The sequence below is a fragment of the Gossypium arboreum genome, chromosome 4, assembly GCF_025698485.1.
Source record: "Gossypium arboreum isolate Shixiya-1 chromosome 4, ASM2569848v2, whole genome shotgun sequence".
In the NCBI taxonomy this organism is placed as follows: domain Eukaryota; kingdom Viridiplantae; phylum Streptophyta; class Magnoliopsida; order Malvales; family Malvaceae; genus Gossypium; species Gossypium arboreum.
In genome coordinates this window covers 28247114-28257770 of record NC_069073.1, presented here as the reverse complement: position 1 = coordinate 28257770, position 10657 = coordinate 28247114, and positions in this window count along the sequence as shown.

Genomic DNA, 10657 nt, shown 5'->3' with positions numbered 1-10657 from the left:
ATCTGGTGGTCTTCATTTGAGTTTTACTCCTAAAAAATCCTTTTGGTTTGAATCTTTGTTGCTTATCTGATTGTATATATAGTCTATCTAGCTTGATTTATTTGGATCTTTTTAACCCCACATTTTTGTCTAAACAAACCCTAATTTTTACATTTCTGTTTCCTTGGTGTTGTAGGTGATTCAAGGGCAGGCATAGAAAACCCATTGGAGTGGCTTTTTTCTAGCAGTTTGGCATCAAATTATCAGGACCTGCATTTGCTACTCTTTCCATACACTAAAGCAATACATAGAAAGCCTAGATAGCGAAAAGGTTAGTTAATCTTTTATTTTTATTTTTTCATTTTTTAAATTACTATTCTTGTTTATCCTTAGATTATTTTTCAATTTCGTGCCTGTTCATTGTTTGTAGGTGTAATTTAAATTGCCATGCAATTTAATCGACTCTACCATCCAATTTACAATTTTTAAGAGGTATGTATATTTACAAAACTATTTCTCTTATCCCTATTGTAGCAGAAATATTATCATCATATCCATGCTTATATTCCACCATGCTATTTATGGCACAGGAGGTCCATTCAACACTTTTAAGTAGAACAGATTTATCTTATATTAAATATTGAAAATTTTATCAGCAAATTGCACACTGAAAAAATAAAGCTAGTTTTAAACTTTAAAATGATATTATTGAAAGAAAACGTTGAAATGTAAAAGGGAATGAACTTTAATGAATGTTGCCCAAAGCTAGCTCTTCAAAGCAGTCTCAAGCAATTCTGGTAGACATTACCATGAAATGCTTACCTTTTATCAATTTATGATGTTTTTACATTTAGTTTCTTGGTATCTGTCAAATCCCTTTGTGATCTCTTTATTCATTTGTGTTGGTAAAAAATTGAATGACTGTCACATTACACATTTTAGAATCATCATGGTTTGGGAATTTGCAGGCATACATTAGAACTTGGGCTAGAAGTCCAAACCCCATTTGTTATATCAAATAAATGTAAAAAGTTGAAAACTAATATGAGGATTACCACTTTTAGTTATTTATTTATTATATTAACAACTCCTCGTTCTTGAATTTCATTTAGAAAATTGAAAGAAAAACTGCTGTTGAGATGTCTGGAAGGTTCTTAGTTCGTTGTTTTAAATATTTGGGAAACTAGTCTTTTTTGGTTTACTATGATTTTTTTTTGAAGTAGTTATTGTTGATAATAATTTTGCTGCCGAACCAATATGTGTTATTAACTTGAATTCCTTTGCTTTTAACATATCTCTATTCGGTCAAATATATTTTTCATAAAATCAATATATTTTTCATAAATTATTTTCCATAAATAGTTTACACAAAACAAATAGATCTTAAGTTTATATATTCTATCAATTTGATCTTGATTTAACAAATTAAAACGTAATATTTATATCTTCATCAATTTAGTCATAATTTAACAAATTTAGCTCATAACATTTATACGTTATGTTAACATTTTACATAAATTACATGAAAAATAAATATAATGCCAAAGTTAAATATATTTAATTGTTACCTTTTGGAATTAACATGAATTAAATTTCTTTAATTTATTTAAAGATATAATAAAAATGTTTTTATTTTATATTTATTTTAATATAATACTTATTCTTACCTATAATCTTTAAAAATACTCTTTATTTTTAAAAAAATCACTAAAATTAGATAGTATATATAGCAAAGACCCTTATAAAAATTAAAATAATTTAATACACTTTTCCAACTATTTATATAATTAATAATTTAATAATCTAACAATTGAAATTTATATACATCATGCATGTTATATTCCAAACATCCAATTCTAAACTATTATTATTATTTTAAGCTTTAATAATAATAATAATAATAATAATAATTATTATTATTATTATTGTTTGTTGATTCGAGTATTAATTTTCATTTCATTAAAAATTTAATATTTAATTTTTTAAAATGAGTTTGATAATTATAATAAATTTTATTTAATTCAAAATTTTAAAAATATTGATTACTTATCATTTAATGTAGAACATAGTAAACCGATTTTATTTATTAAAACATTAAAATAAATTAATCTTTTTTTTGAAAATAAGATATTCAAATTATCATATGTATCTTTTATTCAAAATTATTCAAAAAATATAAAATGTTATATTAATAAAATTAAAACTAAAAATAATTAATTTTAAAATCAATATTTACTTTTATCAAACAACATAATTATATGTTTTACTCATATTTATTAATTTACTAAACTATTTTCTAATATAAACTCATCACTTATAAAATTAACAATAAAAATTACTTAACCCACATAATACATAAATATATATCATAAATATATATCATATCATAAGTTACATAACTTACATACCTTACATAAATGTATATCATAACATAACTTACAAAACTTACTTAACTTACGTAATACATAAATATACACTTGAAAATCCCGCTGCCTGAATTGGTTTACACCCATTAGATAATTTATACTTGATATATATTATCTATTTTAGTAAACGCAATTTATTGTTAACTTCAGAGTTCAAGAACAACGAAATGGATAGGAGTTGGATGAATTTGTCAAGGGTAAGCAACGACTACCGAAATGGAGTTCAAACTTTTCTAAATTTTGCATTTCAAAATGCAAGCCAAGAAAATATGATTCTTTGCCCGTGTAAGAGGTGTGGCAACATCAATTGGCATTTTCGTGAAGTTGTCTACGAACATCTAATTGTTGATGGCTTTATTCGGGGGTATAAAAAATGGATTTTCCATGGAGGGTGTACATCTAGTCGAACTTCTTCAATGATTAATCCGACTTATCCTGATACTGATTACCACCAGTATGTTAGACAAGATGACATGGATGGTATGTTGCGGGATGCATTTATTATGCACAGTCATGGAAACCAATCGTTTCTACTTGATTTTATTGCATCCGATGATTGTAATATTGGTGGAAATGTTTTTTGCGAAATGAGAACAAGTGCACCTGATGAGGAGCCAAATGAAGAAGCGGCGAAGTTCTACAATTTACTTAATGAAATGAACGAAGAACTTTATGAGGGATTAAAATATTTGAAATTGTCCTTCTGTATTCGTCTATTTCACTTAAAATGTTTGGGAGGGTGGACCGGAAACTCTTTTACAATACTGCTAGAGTTTCTGAGAGAGATGTTTCCATTTGAAAAAATCCCCCAGTCTTGTCAGGATATGAAGAGACTAATAAAAGATTTGGGTCTTGGGTACGATAAAATTCATAGTTGCCCAAATGACTGCATGTTGTACTGTGGTGATCAGAAGAACCAACAGTCTTGTCATGTTTGCGGTAAGTCTCGTTGGATGAATGAGAATACAGAAGATGTGAATGCGGATGAAGGTGGGGCACAGTTAAGAAAGAAGCCAGTCAAGGTTTTTCGATATTTTCCCCTAATACCAAGACTTCAAAGGCTTTTCATTTCATCAAAGATGGTCGATTCTATGAAGTGGCATAATGATCAACGAACCAATGATAGATTATTAAGGCATCCTGCTTATTCTTTAGCTTGGAAATCGTTTGACAGTAAATTTCCAAGCTTTGCAAGCGATCCTCAGAATGTGAGGCTTGGGCTAGCAGCTGACGGCTTTAATCCTTTTAAAATCATGAGTACTTCGTACAGTACTTGGCTTATAGTGCTTGTTCCTTACAATTGGCCTCCATAGATTTGCATGAAGCAATCTTCATTTATTTTATCAATGATTATCCCTGGAGAGAAAGGTCCCGGAAATGATATTGACATCTATTTGCAACCACTTATTGAAGAGTTAAAATAGTTATGGTCGGGTGTTAAGATATATGATGTATTAAGAAAGAAGAACTTTAATTTACGTGTAGCTTTGTTGTGGACAATTAATGATTTCCCGGCTTATAGTAATTTATCGAGTTGGAGTACTAAAGGACGTTATGCCTGTCCTTGTTGTGCTGCGCAAACTTGTTCTAAGTGGTTGTATAATGGGAAGAAGTTCTCTTACATGGGCCATCATCGATGGTTAGATGGAAATCATAAATTTAGATTTTAGAGGACTCTATTTGACGGTACTGAAGAGTACAGAGGAGTTCCTGAGCAGACCGTTGGATCTGAAATCTTATTTATGTTAAAAGATATCAACTTCAATTATGGGAAGATGAATCAACCACCTAACACGCAAACAAAGAGAAGATCGAGGGATGAATCTGATGATGAATCTGATGAAGAGGATGATCCTAATGAGGCGGACTTGTGGAAAAAAAGGGAGTATTTTTTTTGAGTTGCCTTATTGGGAGCACAACATTTTACGCCACAATCTTGATGTCATGCATATTGAGAAGAATGTCTGCGAGAAAATAATTGGGACAGTTTTGAATGTCGATGGAAAATCAAAAGACAATCTTCAGAGTCGACTTGATTTGGTTGACATGAGAATTCGGTGTGATCTTCATCCTCAAGTACTTTCGAATGGGAAATATCAGTTGCCGCCTTCTATTTTTTCAATGTCAAAGAAAGAGAAAGAGGTGTTCTGCATGGTGTTGAAGGATATAAAGGTCTCAGATGCGTATGCGTCAAATATATCTCGATGTGTGAGTTTTAAAGATCGAAGATTATATTCATTAAAATCACATGATTACCACATCTTGATGCAAGATTTACTCTCAGTTGCTTTACGGTCTTATGTCAAAAATGTGTAAATCTGTATAATTGAACTATCCAATATAATGAAAGCTATTTGTGGCAAAGTTTTGGATGTTGAAGAACTTAAGAAAGTACAGGATCGAGCCGCTTTGACTTTATACAATTTGGAGAAGATCTTTCCACCTTCCTTCTTCACTATTATGGTGCACTTGGTAATCCATCTCCCTCACGAAACAATACTTGGTGGACAAGTTTTTTATCGATGGCTGTATCCTATAGAAAGGTGCTAATTTATTCCCAGTTGCTTTACGGTGCTGTATGTCAAAAAATGTGTCGTCCTGTATAATTGAACTATCCAATATAATGAAAGCTATTTGTAGCAAAGTTTTGGATGTTGAAGAACTTAAGAAAGTACAGGATCGAGCCACTTTGACTTTATACAATTTGGAGAAGATCTTTCCACCTTCCTTCTTCACTATTATGGTGCACTTGGTAATCCATCTCCCTCACGAAACAATACTTGGTGGACTGGTTTTTTATCGATGGATGTATCCTATAGAAAGGTGCTAATTTATTTGTCAAGTATACATTCATTCACCTCTATACATTTAGTTACAGATTTTAATAAATATTGTATATTGTGTTTAGGTTCCTAAGCAAATTGAAGTCTTATTGTCGCAATAAGTGTTATCCAGAAGGATCAATTGCAGAAAGCTACTTCGCAGAGGAGTGCATGACCTTCTGTTCGAGATGTTTAGAAGATGTTGAAAAACGATTGAATAGACCAAGTAGAAATACTAGGCTCAATGCTCATAACTTGGCCGAAACTTATTTTTTCTAAAGTTATGGAGAACCAATCGGCAAAGTTGAAATTGAAGAATTAGATGATATATCGTGGATACAAGCACATCGATATGTACTTTTTCACCACGATTCAGTTGAACCGTTAGACAAGTAAGTTCTAAAATTTTCTCACATATTTTCCATTTTGATTTGTTTATCTTCTAACCAATTAAACTTGTTTTTAACTTAGTGAGTACAAACAAATTTCGAGATCTCGTGCACGCTCTTGAAGATTACAACATTGAGAGATTAATAAGTTATTCACAGAATGTTTTCATGAATGGTTAAGCCAAAAGGTATCTAACTGAAGTTAATAAGTTACATATAATCACAAAATTTAGTTAATCAAATAAGAATGTTTTTACATAATATATTTATAATTACTCAATTTACTTTTGATTCAATAGGTTTGGAGTGGGAGGGACGTCAATGACAAAATTAAATGGCTTTCCCAAGGTACGAATAGAGTAATAAAAAGATATAGTGCCTTCCTCATCAATGGATACAGATTTCATACAAAATATCGTGAGAGAATGAGGAGAACTCAAAATTGTGGAATTGTTGTTAATTCTTCAATTACAAGTTATGCTAGTGCTAGGGACAGTAATTTGGTTGAGGGTAATGTGGAGTATTACAGACTTCTTGCCGACATTATTGAGTTTGATTATTATGGCTGATGGAAAGTTGTCTTATTTCAGTGTGATTGGGCTGATGTTAATACTGCTCACAGAATTAAAAAAGATCAATTTGGTTTTACAATGGTTAATTTCTCTCGCTTGATTCACACTAGACAACAATTGATGGACGAGCCATATGTATTTTCTTCTCAAGTGAAACAAGTTTTTTTATTTGAAAGATCCAGCTGATGAGGGTTGGTATGTTGTACTCCGAAACACCCCTAGAGACTTGTTTGACATGGGTAATGGAAGTAGAGATGACATCCTCGAAAGATCAAAAACATTACCTTTTCCAGAACAAAACTTAGATGAAAATATCCCTAATACTAGTACACAACATCAATGGGTTCGACATGATGTGGATGAAGATATTCTGAATAATGATGTAGTAAGATTTTACGATTTTTAATTATATGTAATATTATAATTTTAATCTTGGTCATGTTATATAATTTAACTATTTTATATGTACTATTATTGTTGTAATTTGTTACTAAAACTTCAACTATTTTATGTGTATTGCAGGAAAAATGCGTAGAAGAAGATTACGAGATTTAAGTATTGTCCAGAATACTCCAAATTCAGAAGAAGCAAATATTGGACAGCAGACAGTTGTTGGATCTTTGAATGTGCCGGAGACACTTGATGAACTTGCAGAATTTCAAAGTAATGTTAAGTTCATTTTACATGTGTTGACTTTTATTATTGATTTATTTGTCAATTTTAATATAATAATAATATACTATTTTTCAGCTGAAAGTGGTGGGACGCTCAGAGGTCGAGGACATACACTGTTTAAAGATTTATACGACTTAAATCCTGTCAAGCGTGTCAAAGTAAGTAGAAACAGTCATGGTCAGCCTGTTGGATCTGAAGCTCGACTTTTAGCAGGCTATTTGGGCATTATATCACGAAATGCCAATATGTTGCCCATCAACTATGAATCATGGCATCACATGCCTGATAGTAACAAAAATCAAGATCTCGATAATATTAAGATAACAAAATGTGAATGTAATTTATAATACTTTAGTTTAAGTTTCATTTATATTTACATTCTAAACTTGTGGTTTTTTAGGAGAGATTTGCTTTAGAGGTCTCCGATGACTATATCAAGAAGGCATTGGGTAAAAAATGGAGAGACCATAAAAGCAATTTGAAAAAACTATATTTTAAGAAAGACATAAGCCTCGAGGAAAAATTGAGAAATGTCCCATCGGGAATGCTGAGGTACCAATGGGAAGATGCGGCTAGATTCTGGAATTTAAAGAAAGGAGTGGTATTACATATTTCCAAACTCTTATATATAGTGTTTACTATATACGTACTAATAATTTCATTATGTAGGACCGTGAGCGAGTTGGAACAAGTAGTAGCCAAAAACAAAAATTCACACACATGGCAGGGTCGAAAAGTTTTGCTTCTGTAGCTAGGCTGAGGTATTATGAATTTATTAATTCTTTCAAATTTTAATGACGTTCTACTATTAAATAATATTTTTACTACTATATTGTAGGAAATCTCGTCTGGTCAAAAAGTTGGACGCCTTCAGCTTTTTGGGATTACGCATAGGAAGAAAGATAGATCTCCTATGACATCCGAAGCTGGAGAAATTATGGTATATTTACTTAATAAAGTTTGATTTATTATAAATATTTATAATGTTTAATTATAATGGTTTAATTCGTCATTAGTAGTTTTAAATATTGTTAAGTTTTGTTGCATTCCTTTTAATTATATATTTCGTTTCTAACTCTTTAATTGATTTTTTAGGAGAAACTAAAGGAGAAGAAGGCGGAGTATGAAGCGATTGCTTAGACTGATAGTTCTGTTAATCTTGAAAATATTGATAACATAATTATCACTGAAGTTTTGGGTCTTGAAAGGTACGGTTGGGTTCGATTTCAAGGATCTAGTGTTACCCCGACCTAATATTTTGGATCCGGCTCCTATCAATACATGCCTTCCGGGAGTCAAGCTCAAGCTGAAGTTCAGAGGTTAAGCGACCAGATAACTCAGATGCAAGAAAACACGGTTGAGCAAATTGCCGAGGTTCAAAGAAAATATGAAGAACTCCAGCAACAACTTAGAGCGAAGGCAGCAGAGAGGAAGGTAGCAGCAACAGTGAGGGAGACAACGACAGCAGCAAGGGAGGCAGAGGCAACAGCGATGGCAATAGAGCAGAGCAGAAAGTACGATGAGCTCCAACTACAGCTTCAGCAAATGATGTAGATGTTTCAGCAGTCGCAAAAGTCGCCATCTTAGACATTAGTTTTCTCCTTGTAAAAATGTTTTTAACATTGTCACATTTAACATTATTGTAAGAATATTACTTAATTTGTTAATTTACATCATAGATATTTCGTTGAAATTGAAGTATCATTTAAATTTAATGTTTTTTATTTTATTTTTTACGCTACATTTGTTGTTTTTGGTTGGAATTCATGTTATATTTGCTATTTTTGGTTGGATTTAATGCAGGAAGGGTTGGATATTGGTGAAAAATGTATATTTTAAATCTGCCAAAATTAGCGGCGTTTGTAAAAAAAGCGCCGCTAAAAGCCATGACTTTTAGCGGCGCTTTTCTCACAAACGCTGCTCAAAGTCTTGATCTTTTGTGGCATTTTTTTCAGATAAACGCCGCAAAATTTGACGGTGTTTCCTATAGCGGCATTTTTTGCGGCGCTTGGAAAAACGCCGCTAATAGTTTTTGCGGCGCTTAAAGGTTAAAAAAATTACCGCTAAAAGTCTGTTTTCTTGTAGTGTCTCCGTGTTGTTCTGTAGATTTTGAGGGAGAAACAATTATACGCTAAATTCAGTAAGTGTGAATTCTAGCTTTGAGAGGTAACTTTTCTAGTTCATGTAGTGTCTGCTGAGGGGATTAGGGTGGATCCTCAGAAAATTGAAGCTGTTCTGGATTAGAAGCAGCCTAAGTCGGTATTTGAGATTCAAAGTTTTCAAGGTCTGGCAGGGTATTATAGACTATCTGTTGAGGGGTTTTCATTGATTGTTGCATCTTTGACTAAGTTACTACGTAAAGGGGTACCATTTAACTGGACTGATAAGCAGCAGAAAAGTTTTGAGAAACTTAAGAAAGTTTTGACTGAGGTCCATGTCTTAATGCAGCCAGAATCTGGGAAGGAATTCACCGTCTATAGTGATGCATCACATGTCGGCTTAGGATGTGTGCTGATGCAAGGGGGTAAGGTGGTGGCATATGCGTCTCATCAATTTAAGACGCATGAAGCGGACTACCCAACGCATGACTTGGAGTTGGCTGCAGTGGTCTTCGCACTATAAATTTGGAGGCATTACCTGTACGGTAAAAAGTGTATCATTTACACGGATCACAAGAGCCTCAAGTATCTCCTCATTTAGAAGGAGCTTAACCTTAGGCAGCGTAGATGGATTGAACTGCTTAAAGATTATGACTGTTCGATTGAATATCATCCTGGTAAGGCTAATGTGGTAGCCGATGCACTGAGTCATAGGGCTATTACTAACCTGAGGGCGATGTTTGCTCGTCTCAGTTTATTCGATGATGGCCGTTTGATGGTCATTAAACTAACTAAAAGTTCGACTAAGGAAAGTGCACCTATCGAACAGTAGTATAGCTATGGTGAGACTGGAAATGTCGTATCCACAAAGACTAAAAGTACTAGTAATTACTATCATTTTATTAACTAGCCTAAGAATTAAAGGGATGCTTTTAACTAAGATTAACTATCTAATTAACTAAGAACACCACAGAGATTAAAGTTGGAAAATACTTTTGGAAAACCGATGGAGAAGACAATTCCCAGAGGAAAAATTCACCTAGACTTCACTTATTACTTTTGAATTAGATGATTTATTCACTTGACTTAATCCATAGAAATCCCAAACTTATGTTAATATCTCTTTCGAGACTAAAAACAGCTGACTCTAGGTTGATTAATCAAAATCTCTTTCTAATTAAAACCCCTATTGTCGCATTAACTTGGTCTATAGACTCCCTTATTAGGTTTGACTCTAATCCGACAGATTTATGTCATCGAATGTCTAGGATTGCATGCAACTCTGCTTAATTATGGAAGATCTACTCTTAAACAGGGACTTTTGCTCCACCGAATAAGCACATCAAATCCTGAATTAATATCCTGGAATATTAAAGCAAGGATTAAAACTCATATCTAAGAATAAGAAAAGTATTTTTCATACAATTCAAATAATAATAAGATCTGTCTTATGTTTAATCTCCCTTAGGTAATTAGGGAGTTTAGTTCATAACGATAGGGGAAAACATCTCAAAATTAGGAAAATAATAAAACATAAGAAACCCAAAAACTTCGGTAGAAATTGAATGTAGATATTTAGTCTTGAAGTAATTCCTACTTCTGAGCTGATTCTAATGGCTGTCTTCGAGTATTTTCTGCTCTTTGCTCTCCGTGTCCCCTTTGATCCTCTTCTAGGTTGTTTTTATAAACTTTGGA